Source organism: Anabrus simplex, chromosome 4 (assembly GCF_040414725.1).
Source record: "Anabrus simplex isolate iqAnaSimp1 chromosome 4, ASM4041472v1, whole genome shotgun sequence".
Taxonomy (NCBI): domain Eukaryota; kingdom Metazoa; phylum Arthropoda; class Insecta; order Orthoptera; family Tettigoniidae; genus Anabrus; species Anabrus simplex.
In genome coordinates, this window is record NC_090268.1 from 72,244,365 (window position 1) to 72,263,117 (window position 18,753).

Below are 18,753 nucleotides of genomic sequence, written 5' to 3' on the forward strand. Positions count from 1 at the left end.
AATGTTCTTTACAGCAAGTTTCTTGTTCCTGTATACTCCTTGGAGTCTTTGTATTTCTTGTTCATTTCGTTCTTGTCCCCGTTTGTTTTTCCTTGTCCAGTGCCTTCTTTATTTGGTTTCTTTCTTTCACCGTTGTTTTCACTCTATCATTCCACCATGGTGTCTCCTTTTTTCTTTTGATAGAACTTGTAACTCCACATAGGTGTCTTTGAAGGCCTTCCATTCTTCATTAACGCTGGTTACTTCACACTTCGGCAAACTCTGTTGAATCCTTAGTTTGTATTCTTCCTTTATTTGGACTTCTTGCAACTTCCAAGTTTTAACCCTTGGTTTTTTCATAGCAAGTTTCTGCGTTTCATTTGCCTTATGTTTGAAGTCTACTACCAACAATCTGTGGTCACTGTCCATGCTTTCACTAGGGATGACCTTTACATCTGTGATGTACCTGCCACCATCTTTATTTGTGATTACGTAGTCAGTGTTCTATACTGGCCATCCCAACTGTACCTTGTTATTCTGTGACTGTCTTTTTTTGAAGAATGTATTTTTGATTTTAAGATCAATTCTTCTGCACAGATCTAATAGTTGTTCTCCTTCTGGGAGGGAATCCAGGTACATGTGTAAGGAGTGCGATGTAGCATTGTGTGTTGATCCTTGTTTTAGGGCATTTCACACAGCCATAAACATATGAACAGTATTGAGTGTCATGTTGTATTACTTGCCATCTGTTTAGTGCTGTGTTGTTTATTTTAGAACCCGTAAAAAATATCGCGAGTATACTCGGGATTTTAAAACAGGAACTTTTCGGTGGCTTATATTTCATTGTTAAGTTTGAAGAATGTATTTTCATTGTTACCACTGTCATTAGTTTTCAATAATTAGCCCATTTTAACAAAAAAATTAGGTAAAAAAAGATCACAATTTTGTAAATAATTGGGATGTTAAGAGGTTAAGAAATTCTCTTAGTGTTTTTAATAAAGCAGAAGTAACGGGGATAAATATTAGATACATTGATAGGTTAAACAGGGGAGGGTTGGTATGGTGGGGCAGAGAACGATAATTTTCACTTATTAGGTAATTGTGAAGAAACAAGATTAGAAACAGTTTATTGAGTGCCAAACATCAGAAAATATTAGGAATAGGGGATGAGCAGAGTATTATAAGGTAGATTATTAAGGAATGGGAAGGCGGAATATTGAACAGGTATTTATGTGCGGTTAAAAATTCCTGTGTGAGAAAAATGGAAGGAGAGTCATAGGGCGATGGTGGTGAGTATACCTTGGAGGGAATAAGTGAGTACGTGTTTGGAATGGGGATATGTGTTTATGTATGTTTATGGGGATTTGGTTTAACAGTATTCAGTGGATTAAGTTTGTTGGGTAATTTTAGCAGTAAGTGAAGTGCTGGTGACGTGTTCATAGTAAAGGTAGAATTCGAGCCTGGAGGTTGAGTAAGACCAAGTGAGGGCATTCAGTTTGCGAATTAGTTAAATAAATGATACGGTATTTTCTAAATGTAGAGGCCTTACCGATTGCAAGATTGCAGGATAGTATGCAATTATTTGGTGTACTTAAATCCAGTGTAAGTAGGTCAAAGAACAACGAATGTGAAGTAGGCAACTGTGTATGCAAGGACTTGAGCCGATTAGTTTCTTCCATGAGTTGCATGGCATACAGCAAACTGTGTGGCCAACATATTCTGCTAGCATTAACTGTGAACAAGTACACCATTAACTGAAGAGAGCAATTGCCCTCTGTCCTCATCCTACCTACATTGAGCAACTGACAAGCTTCTGTACAAGAGTGGGATAAACTGCCCAAAACAAGACTGCTTGGAGCCAAGTATGCTTCGTATTTAAGTATGTCTTACAGTCTGAGGTAACTACAAATTGTATTAATCTGCCATTAACATCAAAATTACAGCTCCTACAGGAATTTGATAAATTAGTCACCTGGGCAGATATGAACAGCCTGAGAAAATGCATAAGAAAACAGACCAGGCATTTAGAGGAGGAAGTAAACCCATCAGCAGCATACATAAAGTGAGGCAGTCCATTCCTAAACTAGTCTAATACAACTTTTTTTTTTTTTTTTTTTTTATGAGTTAGAGGCAGCATTGCCTTCTTGGTTAAGTTTCTGATAATTCTACCACAAAAGTAGGCATCAAAACTTGCCTTTTTCCATAGAAATGTCACCAAATTAAGGCTATTGTTCCATAACTCACCTTATCCATGGCGTTTGTTCCAAAACTTGCCTTATACAATCAACCAATAGAAAAGGATAATTTCAGCCAGTGTCCTCATGGTACAGTTTATCTGCAGTTTATGTCTGGTATTGAACTAATATCAGGGTGACATTACTCCTGTTGCAGAAGGAAAATTGAAAAACTACAAGTGTTCTGGATTCATGGAAAAGACAAGAGGGTGGGCTATGAATGTTACATCCTAATCTTTTAGTTGAGAGTAGCCACTTTTAAAATACAGCAACATTAGTGTTTACTTGACATATTTCAATTTTGTCTTCATTAGTTAATTATGTGGCATACATAGCTGTGAATAAAATATTTAATATTTTTTCTTGCTATCTCAAGTTTCTCATTAGAACACTTAACACACACAGGCACAAAAGTTTTGGGCAGAGTAGCACACTGGCCTGAGCTCAATTTAGCAGGTTCAATCCAAACTCAGTCTGGTGGTATTTGAAGGTGCTCAAATATATCAGCCTCATGTCAGTAAATTTACCGGCACGTTAGACTTGTTAAACAAAATTCTGGCACCTTTGTGTCTCAAAACCATGAAAGTAATTTGTGGGACATATAACCTACAATATATTATAATAATAATAATAATAATAATTATTATTATTATTATTATTATTATTATTATTATTATTATTATTATTATGAAAGGTTCATTATTAGCAAAATTGATGAGCTTTAAGGTGAAACTACTTTTTATCTCGCAACTTTCACCTGTCCAGCGTAGTCTTAACCAGTTTTGTTGAAGAAACAAGAAATTTCAAGAGGCATAAGATTTGATAGTGTAATGAATTATTTACATAATTAAAAACAATCAACTGATTCTTTATTGTTGAATTTGATTCTATTGTGAGTGCAGTGCAGCCTACAAAGGAAGATTTTCTCCAAGTATGTCAAGAGTATAGCAATAGGATATAAATGTGATAAATCCAGAAGAGTAATTTATTGGCAAATATTATACTGTTAAGAAGAATGTGTACCATATTATAGTACTATTGTAGTGTTTTATTGTTACATATTCACACATTTTCTGTTCTAGTTTATGTAAGTTCTGCAAGGTAAAATGTTATACCGGTATTCTCACTGGATGGTCCAAAACCAGTCTTATGCAATATGCTAATTGAATTTATTGATGACTTACTAATCATGTTTATAATTTCCAATAGAATGACCCTCTGACAGATTTGAATGCATGATACAAATATATATGCTGTATATAAAATTGAATGTTTGTGTGTCCTTTATAGACAAACTACTGGACCAATTTTGCTGAAAATTTTGCAATTTGTTCTTATTACTCCTGAGAGGGTTGAGGAAGTGGTTTGAATGCAGTATGGTGGGTAGTTCAGCATAGGGGTAAGAAGGGGTGGAAAAGAAAATAGAAGGTAAGCGAACTGCAAGACAAATCTGATCAGGAGGTTACCTACCCAACAGTATGTGAAGATTATGATGCGTTTCTTAAAATGCATCTTCTATCACCACCATCTTGATCCACCTATACTACCTGCTCTATGCCACTAGTTTAACACAGGAAGGTACGAATACAAATATTTCTTCAAGTCGCCGTAAGAGTGCAGTAGTAGGCGCACCTTCGCGGTCAGTGTGGGTGTTTCATTGTGTTATTGATGCATGTATGTGTATAAAAAGCCAAGTTATATCATACAGTAAGTAAACATGCCTGTCCACTTCAGTTTGTACAAGTGATATTTTGTATAGAACTTCGAAATGAATTCTTTGAAAGTGTACTTGTTTTCTTTAATTTATGCAAGTCTTTTTTGTAAAAATGAAACCAGATTTTTTCCTCAAAATATTCAACTGTTGTGTACCATTCTGCAAATCTCGTCAAGGTGGTTTGCAGTCCGAAGAGAAATTCCATAAAATACCATCTGGTGTGGAATTAAAAGAAAAGTGGTTGTCTGCTATATCTAGGCAAGGTCCTAATAAAGGAAGTAGTTTGATATCCTTCGATTACACTCGCCTCTGTAGCTGTAACACCTTATTTCAGAAAGTGATTAAAGCCGTGGGGGATACTGTATACAGTGGTAAGAATTGTGACAATCATGTTTATACATTTTGGACAATCTCAAATATCCAAATGATAATGTCCCAATCAATTTAGAAACAGAAAATCAAACTAATTCGCTGGTACTTGGGTCGCATTGTTGAAGAGAGGATGGAGTGACATTTCCGTCAGTGACATCCTCCTACCTAGAGCTTCGACACCAATAAATGGAACTGATTATGCATCAGGACAGAGGACTGATACCCAAAACCTTGTTTTGTTGCTCAGGTGAAGCATCTGCAGTAGTTTGTAGTAACTACTGTGCCCTACTTTCGGAAGTCCCTCAAGCTTATGAGCTTAATATGAGGACTTGCTACTTCTTGCCTTTCAGGATGTGTTGTTCCAGTGCAAGGTCAAAGAATATCATCAAACAAAGTTCTTACGACCTTAATTAGCTGATACTGTGTTGGCAAGAACACAAAATGTTAACCACCCAGTTTACCCCTCCAAGTCTTCGTCCAGGAAAATCTTTAAATCTCTGTGTATAAGTTAAGAGTTTTGTCTGTATATTGCTCAGAATTTGTAAAGTATGGTATTTCTGTATCAGTCAGGTCCACAGTAACAAGGAAATGCACGTCTGTCTGTACACGCATCACAAGAAAATGGCTTAAGAGAATTTAATGAAAATCTGTAGGTAAAGTCGGGTGATGAGCCTCTAGAATCTAGGATGTAAGATTTTATTTACACTGAGTGAAATGGTAGTTTAGGGGAAGGGCTAAAATGTAATTCTCAAATATTTAATGTAAAAAAAACAAACCCCATGGCACTACAACCCTTGAAGGGCCTTGGCCTACCAAGCGACCGCTGCTCATCCTGAAGGCCTGCAGATTGAGAGGTGTCCTGTGGTCAGCACAATGAATCCTCTCGGCCGTTATTCTTGGTTTTCTAGACCGGAGCCACTATCTCACTATCAGATAGCTCCTCAATTGTAATCGTGTAGGCTGAGTGGACCTCGAACCAGCCCTTAGGTCCAGGTAAAAATCCCTGACCTGGCCAGTAATCAAACCCAGGGCCTCCGGGTAAGAGGCAGGCACGCTACCCCTACAGCACGGTGCCGGCAAATATTTAATATTCCTATCGATAAATACTACATAACTAAACTTATATAGAATTAAATTTCTGATCATTTCTGTCTTACACATTTTTACCGTGCCAGCTATGATAACACAGATATTCATGAATTTGTATTTTTGTTGCGAAGTCCATATCAATGCAGAGCCACGAGTGAATGGGTTAACAGAATTTAATGACAATCTTGTAGAGTCAGGGAACAAGAAACTACAGTCTAAGCTATAAACAATTTTATTCACCCAGGATGAAATTTAATTTTAGGGGAACGCGCCTGAAATTTAATGTTTAAATACGCATGTTAATGGTCGAATCTAAGAGTACTACATAACAAAAATTATAGAAAATACAATTTCCAATCATTTATGTTTTATTCAGTTTTACCGTACCAACCGCCGCCAGTGCAGTGAATTGAGATTTTCCGACTCATCGGGTGCTCCTATTAAACAGATGAGTAATAGGGCATAGTTTTTGCCCTGGGACTACACTATTCGCACTCCGCCCTGCCTTCGTGCTCCCCTGCCCCCAGAAATGGAACTGTACATGGCTCACGGCTGTCTGCGGTCATACCAGTTCAAACTTTCGACTGTTATTGAGAATGTGTGGTTTTTAATTTGATATAGTATTTCATATCGTCCCTGCTCTGGCAAACTAACGAATCTGAAAATTGTCAAAAAGTTAGGAGAGCTGAAAGAAGTTGTGATTACTCATGTCAAATCAATTTTTATGTTTAATTATTGGTTTTGTGTGTTAGGCATACATAATGAGCTGCAGATGTGAGACTTTGTCAGAGGGTAGACAATATATAAATAACAAAATCTAGACCAGAACTTCAGAACTACAGATTCCTTAGTTTGTCAGTTTCGCTAGTTTGCCAGAGCAGGGACGATATGATAACATTGCTTTTAATCACCACATTCGTACTTGCATCATTGTACTAATCTATGTTGATTTCAGTTGGGAAAACCACTAAGAAAGTCTTTCTGAGGATGTAAAAAGGCAGGTGGAGAGAGTGTGCAATTATAATGAAAACTCGCTAACTTAATTGTGACTGATGGTTGGCAAGAGGGCCTACCATTACAATGAAAATTCCCTAACCCAGTCTTCACATAAGAAAAGACGTTTGGCGACTTCCCCATCTCGTTTCTAGGCAACGTTAAGAGCTATGCAATTTATTACAATCTTGCTCACAACATGTATGCTACCTAATCCAGAACTCTGTATACAATGTAGAATTCCATAGCAAAGCACAGGTACATCAGCTAGTTGTGACAAAGAGGCCAACTGCAAATTCATAGAGGTAATTTCACCCATATTTAATACTACTGATGTAATTTACAACAGTGAACGTATGACTATACTGCATAGTGTTTTGTAGGCTGTCATAATGCATTGAGAACTACAAGAAAAAAATAGATTATGGTCTGAAGAGAGAAGGAAAAGGTTCAGAAAGAGTTCAGGGAAGAATTACAAGAACTGATACCGAGGACAGATATCAGTCTTGTTGGACAGGAATGGAAGCAAAAAGTAGTAGCTGAAGGAAAGTTGGCAAGCATTCACCCAGGAAGTGAAGTAACAGAAGGAATCAGACATGACAGGTGGAATGGGCAGTTAAAGATGGAAAAAGGTGTGGGAATAGATGAAGTAGCCATAGAAATGATGGAAGGCTGCAGGACTAACAGGTATCCAGTCTATTTATAGAATAAGATTATGTTATTGACTTTACGTCCCACTAACTATTTTTTTTGTTTTTGGAGATGCCGAGGTACCAGAATTTTGTCCCGCAGGAGTTCTTTTATGTGCCAGTAAATCTGACATGCGAGTGATGTATTTGAGCACCTTCAAATACCACCGCCAGGATCAAACCTGTCAAGTTGGGGTCAGAAGGCCAGCGCCTCAACCGTCCGAGCCACTCGCCCGACTTATAGAATAACAGTACAGACAGCTAAAATGAAATTCCTTAGGAGTATGGTACAGGAGGGATAGAGTGAGAAATGAAGACATTCAATAACAGCTAAATGTGCAAAAACTAGATAAACTGGAACAGAACAGACTGAGGTGGTTTGGACATATCAAGAAAAGAAAGACTGCCAAGACAAGCACTGGGGAGGTAGTTGATAGGAAAGGACAGGGAAGAGGACGAAGGAGACCAGGAATACAATGGACAGTGTGAAGAACAGTATAGGATAATGGAACCTGGACTACAACACTTGGCTGAAGAATAGTGGAGAGAGAGAGGGAGAAGTAGAGAGGAACCATATTTGCCCCCCACCCTGTGTCAGCTGAAAAAAAAGGAAATGAGAATGAGGACGAGAAATTAGGGATTGGAATAATTTACCAAGGGAAATGTTTGTTAAACTTCCTACTTTGAAATCATTTATGAAAACTAAACAATACGAATAGGGAATCTGCCACCTGGCTGACTGCTGCAGAGATTCAAGTGAGAGGTGTGCCAACATCCTCCATACAGTACCGACTTAGTGCCATGCTGTTAAGTGTTAGGTAAGGTGAAAAAGGATCTCTGGATGGCGATTCCGAAATCATGAGGTGAAAGCAGCTGTCATAGCACCGGAGATTTCTACGCATCTGGAATCGAAAAGTTGGTTGACCGTTCTGATAAGTGTTTGTAGTATCTTGGGTACTATGTGGAAAAGTGAACCTACATTGTATATTGCCATAGTCGTGTTGCCCATGCATAGGTAGTTTCATAAATGGCCGTAACTTGGAATTTTAACTTATTTTTTGATTTGCCCTCATATCACCAACTCTCAATCATTGACAAGTTGACACAATGGAAGTAATATTGTGCATGATTTCAAGTGATTTTATATAATCTGAAGATGTTCCTGTAGAACAAAACTTGTCATTCCTTGTTCAATAGCATGCATTTTTGTTTTACAGGTAGGTTATAGAGCTATAGTAACTTAATTCAGAAAAAACAAGCCAAACTTTTCAAGTATTTCAGATAAACTGGAAGGAAAAATCTAGACATTAGCATTTTTAAGAACTTATCACACTAACTAAGTCTTTTGGCAACAGTGAGATAGGAAAGGGCTAGGGCTGGGAGGGAAGCAACCATGACCGTAAGCTACAGCCCCAGCATTAGCCTGGTGTGAAAATTAGAATCTAAAAAAGTCTCTTTACAGCTGCCAACAGTGAGGTTCGATCAACATCTACAAAAAGTAAGCTGAAAGCTACTTGATCAAAACTCTAGCCAACTCTTTTGGTATACAGTATCTAGATTGAAAGAATGATTCAGAAAATTCAGATGTTCAAGATAGAAAAAAAATTAAAACTAAATATCAAAGAGGGGTGCAAAAGTTTCATTCACTTTAGTAAGATGGTGTTTTAACTCAGAATACACCATATATTTTTACTTTTAAGGAAGTTTTTCATTTTATAACTAGACAAATAAAAAAACTTGCCTCTCATTTTTATTCTTATCAATAAGCATTTCCACCAATGCAGAAGTCTGAGCAGCATAGTTGTAGGTACGAATTGTATCCCAGTCAATTTTCTGAAATAAAAAAAGCATAGGTTCATTATTCAGGTCAGATTTCAAGGAGATCTGCTACAGAAGAAAATTAATTAAAATGTTTATTATACCAACAGATATTAGATTATGTGTGACTAGGACATAACACTTTATAACCCAGAAAAGTTTGAAGAGATTTACTTATTTTACTGTTGGATTCAATGTCTAACGTCTTCAATTTTTAAGATGTATCCTAATAAAAATAATTCAATCTGTTTCACTTTATTTCACCCCCATTAAGTGAATTTTCATAAAACGAAAAATACTTTTTAAAGGAGATTCAAAATACCAATTTTTACGTCTAAAATGTCAAGTTTGAGATATACTGTGGATATAATCATTTTAAAGATTCACCCAGTTTCACTTTTTCACCCCTTCTTGAATGGATTTTTTATTTTTTTATTTTTTTATTTTAGAAGATCCCAAATACCAATTTTTACAACTGTAAACTTAAGTTTTTGAGAGACATATATACTCATTCAAACAATTCGCACACCTCCCTCTTTTAACCCCTTAGCAGCTGAATATCCAAGGATCCTTCCTTACTGAGATCGTAGATTAATATCCATGTATTACCAAAATTTTATGTCCTTATGTCTAGTAGTTTTGGCTCTGCAATGATAATTAAGTCACAACATGTTATAGTACAATAGATTTTATGTACAGTAAGATAGCATAGTTTCAGTTTATTTAAAAAAAAATATTTTAATACACAGTTCAAAAATTTAGAGGATCAAGTTTTGTAAAATCTGGTATGTGAATGTTAATTTGGTAGATGGGGGTTCCAATGGTTGTACAGCATACTATGAGACCTTAGCTACTCAGGGTATGTCAAATCGAAGGTATACTCCATCTACAGGCGTAGCCATGTATTAAACTGTCAGGTGACCCCTCAAAACAAAGGGAATAGCAGTGTGTCCGTGTGTCGTGAGGTACACAGACTACTGTAGTCATTTGAGCACATTATATGTTAATCATTACATCCCATGAGACATCTTAACGAGGTTCAAGTCGCAAGGGCCGTCACTCTGATCCAGGAAGGCTGGACTTTTCGCCATGTTGCTGTGGATCTCAGTCTCTCTCCGTCAGTTATTCAATGCTTGTGGAATTGCTACAATTCGACAGGCCAGTTCACAAGGAGGGTTGGACAAGGTCGTGGGCGCATGACAACCCCATAAGGTGACCAATATCTGACCATCTATGCATTGTGGCATCGTTCAGCAACTGCCAGAGAACTGCAACAAGACCTCAGGAGGGTCACTGGAGTCATGGTGTCTGACCAGACAGTAAGGAACAGGTTGAGAGAAGTGTCCCTACAACCCAGATGTCCTTTTCGAGTGCCCCGTGTAATGCAGCAACATCGCGCAGCTCGCCTTCTGTTTGTCTGTACCCACATCAACTGGTAACTTTGTGAACGGAGACCCTGTGTTGTTCACAGAAGAGTCCAGATTTCCCCTGACACAGCGTGATGGACGTCAACGTGTATGGAGACGCCGTGGTAAGCAGTGCATGCCAATGTTGTCCAGGAAGGCAATAGATTCAGACAAGGTTCTGTGATGGTGTGGGGTGGCATCAGTATTGATGGCTCTACGGATTTTGTAGTCGCCCGTGGTAATCTTACTGCTGCAGGGAAGATCGAGCAGATACTGCTACAGCAGGTATGTTGCTGAATACAGTGTTGGTCCTGAATTCGTACTTGTGCATGACAATGCCAGGCCTCATGTAGCGCGCATCACAAGAGCTGTCTTGTGAGAACTGGACATTCAAAAGATGGAATGGCCAGCAGTGAGTCCCGACCTTAATCCTATCAAGCATGTGTGGGATAGGCTTGTCAGAAGTGTTCGTAGGTGTCCTGTTCCACCACACTCTCCAAGACCTCAAACAGGCTCTCGAAGAATGGGACCTGATACCGCAACGTAACCTCTGTCAACTTATACAGAGCATGCCACATAGGTACCAAGCTGTGATAAATGCTCGTGGAGGACATACACCATACTGAAGCTCTCCGACTGATAAAAATTGTCGTAGGACAGGTATCCTAATTATGATAAAACCTTCAATACTCTTATTTTGAAGTTTTATGATGAGCCGAAAGTATTATGTTATTATATTTATGTTTCGTGTCCATGGACGTATAACGTGCGGACGTACAGACACACAGACTTCCAATATGGCGTCAGGGAACAGCACCATTAGGTCTCTGATGTGAAACATGTATATTTTTTCTTTGTAGATTGTTTTTGTGACGAGTGATTGTTTTTCTTGATCTGACAGGATAAGTTCGTAGCGATAATAAAGTTTTTTTTTTTTTAGAAATACGTAAAAGTGTTCTCGTGTGATATTTTTATTGCGTAAAATAGAAAATCGCATATAGAGAACGACAAATTGGTGACCGTGACAGGATTTTCGAAGTTTAATGATGAAGATTGATCAAATGACCGTCGTGATTTTACAAAAGGCGCTGATATCCCGAGGGTTACCGACGGCTGGGAGCAAGTCGGAACTACAAGAGAGACTACGCCAGGATCTGATAGAAAATGAAGAAGACCCAGGTAGCTTCGATTTTGAAGTCGTTTCGGAGAAGGAAGCCAACGACCGGATGCTTACACAACTAACTACTTTGATCGGGACACAATCTGAAAAACTCCAAGGGAAAATCGAGACTCAGGCTCAAGAGATAAAAGGCCGAATCGATTCTATGGTAAGAGATCTGAAAGAAGATATTTCAAAAATTAATGTTAAAATCAACAACGTAGAATTAGATGTAAACAAAGTAGTAAATGAAATGCATACCTTGGAAAACAAAGTCGAAGAAAAGATTGGCGAAATCGAGCGGGAATCCAACCAGTTTAAAACCGAAGTAGGCCAGAAACTTACGAAGTTTGAATCTGAGGTTAAGAGAAAAATTTCAACCCTGGAAGAAAACATTTCCGTAGGCAATGGTCAACCTAACAGAGGTAAGGACCTTTCCCTTGGGATACCGGTCGATCCCAGGGTAATCAGAGATAGCCTACCAGAATTTCATGGGAGATTGGAAGAGTGTCCTAAAGTATTCTTAAAGACATCAGAATCTCTACTAGGTAGGACGAATATACCTACGGAGATATACTTACAGCTTGTCAGTCAACAACTAAAAGCATCAGCAGGGACTTGGTGGCAGAATATAAAAGGGCTCAGCCTCGACTGGGAGGAATTTAAGAAGGAATTCATCCAGAGATTTGACTCAGAGTCTGTCCAAGCGTCGGTCCAAAAGAAGTTCCTTACTGAAACACAACCCAGTGGGATGAGAGCAGGAGCTTTCATAATTCAAAAACTCCAACTGTTTAAACGAGTCCATGAAAAAGAAAATATTGACACGAGCGTTCCTTATATAATCGAGCTGCTACATGATAAGGTACGATCACTTGTTAAAGTGGCACAACCAAGAACTTTTGAAGAGCTCCGTCACATCGTAGCAAAACTGGACGAGGAAACCAGTTACCATTCCTCGAGAACGAAAATCTCAACAGCGGAGACACCCAAGAAATGTTACCGTTGCGGGCAGATCGGACATTTTAAGGGACAATGTCCGGAAAACTAGCTTGGGACCGTCCGAGCTGGGGGAAGGAGGGTTCCGGAATGAAGCAGCCCCAGATACATGACACTTGGCTGGAAGGTAAATATATTGGTCAAATTTGTAGTGATGAGCCTAGTTCACCCCACCCGGCTATTAATTTGACGATTGATGATAAGCCGGTAATCGCTATCCTTGACACTCAAGCTTCACACTCGTTTGTGAGCATGAATGTGGCTAAATTTTTAGAACCTATGTGTCCTGATAAGGTGGAAACGGTCAGAGGGGCAGTTCGTCACACACATCAGATTGATGGTTGTACTTTCCTTCGAGCCAAATGCTCCCCTGAAGTCATAGATATACCAGTAAAGGTTATCAAGGATTTGATACCTGACAATCTTAGGACATGACTTAACTAAATATGGGGTAGTGATAGATTACACAGCTAATGAAATATTCCTTGGTAATAGGAAAAGATGTAGACTGGCATGGGTTGAAAATAAAGCTCTCGAGTCACAAACAGTAGAACCCAAGGTATGGGCGGAACTGAAAACAGGACCGTTGAAGGTGGAGGAGAAGGAATATCTTGAGAAATTACTGAATAAGTTCCCGGAGGTCATCACTGATAAAATCGGGTTTACTACAACGGTAAAACATAAAATAACATGCAAGGATAATACACCAGTCAAACAAAGGCCCTACCCACTGAACCCAGATAAGCGAAAATTTGTAATAAGGAAGGTCAAGGAAATGGAGAACCAAGGTTTAATTGAGCCTTCAGTATCAAGATGGGCTTCTCCGATAGTATTACCTAAGAAAAAAAGTGGGGATTACCGACTGTGTGTAGATTTACGTCAAGTTAATAACAAGACTATATCAGATGCTTACCCCATGCCGGATCTACGCCACCTGATAAAGCAAGTTAGTGGGGCAAAAGTCTTCAGTACCCTCGATTTGAACTCTGGCTACTGGCAAGTCGAAGTCGAAGAAGAATCTCGACCGATGACTGCTTTTTCTACCCCAAGAGGACTATCAATTCCGAGTCATGCCATTTGGTCTTAAGAATGCTCCGGCCACCTTTATGCGTCTGATGGACGAAGTCTTATCAGGATACACAGGGGAATTCTGTCAGGTCTATTTGGATGACATCCTCGTATATAGCAAGACATTTTCGGACCATTTGGAACACCTAGCTAGAATATTAGAAAGACTGAGGATCCACGGACTTACTTGCCAAGTCAAGAAGTGTCAATTCGCATCAAACTCGGTTGAGTACTTAGGTCATGTAGTGATGGACAGGGGATTAGAGAGACAAATTGAGAAGAATAGGGCCATTCAAGAACAAGAAAGACCTCGAACGAAACGCCAGGTACGTCAGTTTTTAGGCCTCTGTGGGTGGTACAGTAGTTTTGTACCGCACTTTGAGACGAAAGCTGCTCCGTTAACCGACCTCCTCAACAAGAACATACTATTTAAATGGACTCAGAGGGAAGAAACAGCCTTCCAGGAGATAAAAAGAGCTATTTGTGATGCTGCAAATCTAGCCTATCTGGATACAAACCGGGAATTCTGCTTACAGACGGATGCGAGTGACGTCGGTCTTGGGGCTGTACTGTTTCACGAGAAAGGAGGAAGCAAGGATATAATTGAGTATGCCAGTAGGAAACTTTCTGCTTCCGAAAGAAACTATTGTACAGCCGAGAAGGAAGCATTAGCAGTGGTGTGGGCTGTCGGGAAGTTTAGAGGTTACCTAGAGGGAAGGAAGTTCAGGCTATTTACGGATAACTCTTCACTTCAGTGGTTGAACCAAGTATCTGGATCGAAGTCCAAACTCATGCGATGGGACTTGATCCTTGCCGACTTTGACTTCGAGATTTGTCACGTTCCTGGGGTGACCAATCAAGCGGCAGATAGCCTATCAAGAAATCCTGAGGACGGGCAGGTATCAGCGACGAATTTATTAGAGAGAGAGATCCCTCTGCCAACTAAGAGGCCTCAAACCGATCATGTGCTTCTTGCTATCCATCGAAGGAATAATGAGATCGATTTGGAATTACAAACGCAGCACTAATCGTCAATCTGTCCCAGTCCAGTTTAAGATGTGCTATAAGAACTTCCGACTCGAAGACGGCATACTCAAATACATTTCACATCTGCCTGGATGTTCCCCGGTCATCGTCATCCCGAAGTCGCAAACCACGAGGATTCTGAATAAATATCATGATGATCCAGAAGCAGGGCATCCTGGTCAAGAGGAAACATATTCTTCGATTTGGCGACGTTTCTTCTGGATGCACATGCGTCAAGAAATTAAGAGCTACATCGAAGCATGTGTTATCTGTACTCGCACTAAGGCGAACAATCAGAAGGCGAGTACCAGCATGAGAGGACGACGACCCCATCAACCTTGGGAGGTACTCTCTATTGACCTTATGGGACCCTACCCTAGGACATCTCGGGGGAAAACGGGAATAGTCGTGGTGACTGACCTATTCACCAGATGAGTGGAAGCATTCGCCATCCCCGAAGCTACATCGGGGCGAATCATACACCTCTTAAGGACAGAAGTCTTCAGTCGTTATGGATATCCTCGGTGTATACTCACAGACAATGGTAGTCAATTCACTTCGAGACAGTGGTTGCAAACTTTGTTAGAATGGGGAATCGAACACTGGATGACACCAATCTACCACCCACAAGCGAATCCAACCGAACGGAGAAATCAGGAGCTGAAGATGTTCCGAAATCACTTGGTTGACAAAGAACATACCAAGTGGGACCAACAGCTACACGAGTCCCTTTTGGCCATCAGACAGCGGATTAATCGCGTCACAGGTTTCTCGCCCGCAGAACTTTTCCTTGGACGTCCAATTAAGAGAACCGGTGACTGGGACTTCATACATAGACGAGAGGAGGAACCGGAGGGTCTTGATACATGGTATGTACATAACCAGCAGCGAATACAACAGGCACATAGCCAAGCCGAACAGCGTTCCAGGAGAGAAGCCGAGAACAACGATACACCGGAAGAAACGGAGCTCAGACCGGGAACACTAGTTCTTCGTCGAAACCATCCCCTCAGCAACAAGCCTCAAAAGTTCCACGCTGGGGTGGCCCCAAAATGGCTCTGACCTTTTGAGGTGGAGAAAAAGTTGGGAAATGGTGTGTATCTTCTGAAAACTATGCCGCCGACGAAGGTGCATACGTCAGAATTAAAGGTATTGCCTCAAACCCTAACAGAAGGCGGAGGGACCGGCGAGTGGGAACTCTCTAAAGGACCCCAGAAGGACACGAACTCCAGAGAGGATCAACATGTGTCGGTACCGACCTTGGAGGATGAGAGAACTGAAGACATGGAGATTGGAATCTCTAGGTATAATTTAAGACCTAGAAACAGAAAGGTCCGGAATCAGTATTGAAGGTTTTAGGGGGGGATAATTGTCGTAGGACAGGTATCCTAATTATGATAAAACCTTCAATACTCGTATTTTGAAGTTTTATGATGAGCCGAAAGTATTATGTTATTATATTTATGTTTCGTGTCCATGGACGTATAACGTGCGGACGTACGGACACACAGACTTCCAATATGGCGTCAGGGAACAGCACCATTAGGTCTCTGATGTGAAACATGTATATTTTTTCTTTGTAGATTGTTTTTGTGACGAGTGATTGTTTTTCTTGATCTGACAGGATAAGTTCGTAGCGATAATAAAGTTTTTTTTTTTTTTAGAAATACGTAAAAGTGTTCTCGTGTGATATTTTTATTGCGTAAAATAGAAAATCGCATATAGAGAACGACAAAATCCACCTTTGAGGACTTATCACTGTTTTCGCTCGTATTTGGACATTTCCATTTGTGTTCTGAAAATGGATGTGAATCCATTGATGTTCTTTTGTATACTTCAACGGTAAAGAATAAAGGTTTAGTTGGTAATATACCTGGGTGTGACGTATCGTTTTGTGGAGTGTGGCATACATTCAAAAACATGTTCACCTAATTTTTTAAACTAAATTTTTATGTTATTTATGCATTTACTGGTTAAATGAAAGACAATGACATGTCTGACTTTGCCAGTTAAAATAAAACATCAAAATAAAGCCAGATATAATCATTAATAATTAAAAATGGAAGATATCCATAGACTCAAATCTGTAGTTGCAGTAAGGAATACAGAGCTATACAAAGTTGAGAAAGGACAAAACTGATTTGTTGCTAAATTAGGAGAAATAAGAAACCAAGTAAGTGGCTGCTTGGTTTAGATCATGCAGCCATCAGCTTTCATTCAGGAGATAATTGGTTTGAAACCCACTGTCTGCAGCCATGAAGATTGTTTTCCATACTTCCCAATTTTCACACCAGGCATATGTCACGTCACTTTTTCACTCCTAGCCCTTTCCTATCCCATTGACACCAAACGACCTACCCCCTTCGGTCAGACTTAAATCCAAATTTTAAAACAAGGAAATAACAGACAATGGTCCCTTGATAACTGAAGGAAGATTACTAACACGAAGTTACAAGTGTCGAGACAACCGAGTTCTTGAAAAATCTTTGAAATAGAATTAAGGATTAAATATTTAAAATAAATTCATGGAAGACCAAAAATGTTAAAGTCACCTTAAATAGATGTAGAGAAACAGGTTGATCAAAAAGATCATTTTTATTCAAAACCATGCCTCCTTGGTTTAGAAACTTCCAAGAAAACCTCCAAATGCTACAAATCAGACCCAAAAAGTTTGACAGATCTCTTTAAAAAATGGGATGAACAGACTGAACCAAAACAAACTGAAAAGAACACTGTGTCCCTTGGACAGAGGAATGCAAGCAGGCACACTCCAAGAATGAGGGAATTATGGGCTCGAAAGAAAGCAAAGTTCACAGCCAAATGTAACAAGAAAACACTGTCATTCGTATCCCCAATGAATAAATAATAATAATAATAATAATAATAATAATAAATAATAATAATACAGAAATTTTGTGGCTCACAGGGGAATAGGAAGCACCTGGGTTGAATGGCTGGACAGGGGATTACTTAGAGCAACTTATATTATAACAAATTTGGAAATTTTATTTCTTGCCTTTCTTAAAATTGAGAAAGAGAAATTTAAGAGTATAACAAAGAACAGCTGAAAATATTAATGAGCTTGTCAGCCCCAACAATTCCTTGGACTTACAAGTCCTAAATCAGGTACAAAATAAGTTGAGATTCCCAGTCAAATTACATATGAAAGAGTAATTGCTCCTGACAAGTACAATTTGTAGGAGTCTCAGCTCCAAGATACAAGAGGTTAGCCTTGAACAGGCAATCAGTGGCTTTTGACAGTTACACACAGCAACTCCCAAGGTGACCCCACTTTGAAGTGCTCATACAAGGTTGAGATCTATTATAAGGTTCCACAATTTAAGTACTGTTCCAAAAGGGAACCAAAATATAGTTACCCTAAGACTATAAAGAATAAACAGGGACATAATTACCCATACTACAAGGCCCTAACAATGAAAAAAAAAAGAAAAGGTTACACACAACAGGACATTAACAAAAGGCAAGGAGGCAAAACACCAGCACTCCTTAAAGAACATTCTGGAAAAGGTGACAATCTAAATGGGCTTAAGGCCCAATGATGCAGAACTGAAAGAGAAAACTGAGGGTCACCACTCATGCTCCCTTACATCAAATATTTTCCCAACAGGGAATAGAAATAGAGTCCAAACACTGCAGAGAAGGTCCTACATTTCAACCACAAAAGACAAGATTACGTGTTAGATATAAAGAAAATGGCCGATACCTTCTCTTTGAACTACCCACAGACACTATTACATGTTTAGGTAAATTCTGCTATTACCTTGTAGTGCTGGATCTTCAAGCCGGCCGCACCCTGCCTCCCGAGCCCTCTCTGGCCTCCAAGTCTCACTCACAATAACTGAAACAAATCAGACAAGACGGCTCTAAAGTGCTTTCCTTAAATAGTTCCGTAGGGGAAGTTCCAGACTAAATTAAAATACAACACTGATAGGCTGAATTTCCATACACCCCAGGTTTCATTGGCTACAGAACATAGTTACAAGCATGTGATATGGAGATTACTTTGGTACATTAAAAACAATCCTCAGAAAAAAAGGTTTACCAATAACAATTTAAGCTATAATAATAATAATAATAATAATAATAATAATAATAATAATAATAATAATCTATGAAAATTAAGATTCCTAATAACAAAATATAATACCTGTGGACTGTAGAAAGTTTAGGACAATATTGCTTTCGTCAT

General features: G+C 39.2%; 1 long non-coding RNA gene across 1 annotated transcript in view; it reads right to left on the reverse strand.

Annotated features, from left to right (window-relative positions):
- LOC136872410 (uncharacterized) overlaps positions 1-18,404 on the reverse strand; it is a 40,898-nt gene extending 22,494 nt beyond the window's left edge. Inside the window, exons 1-2 of the long non-coding RNA XR_011018066.1 lie at positions 18,325-18,404; positions 8,812-8,903 (exon numbers count right to left, since the gene is read on the reverse strand). This is a non-coding gene — a long non-coding RNA (uncharacterized lncRNA). The remainder of the gene's footprint in view (positions 1-8,811; positions 8,904-18,324) is intronic.
- Between the last annotated feature and the right edge of the window lie 349 nt (positions 18,405-18,753).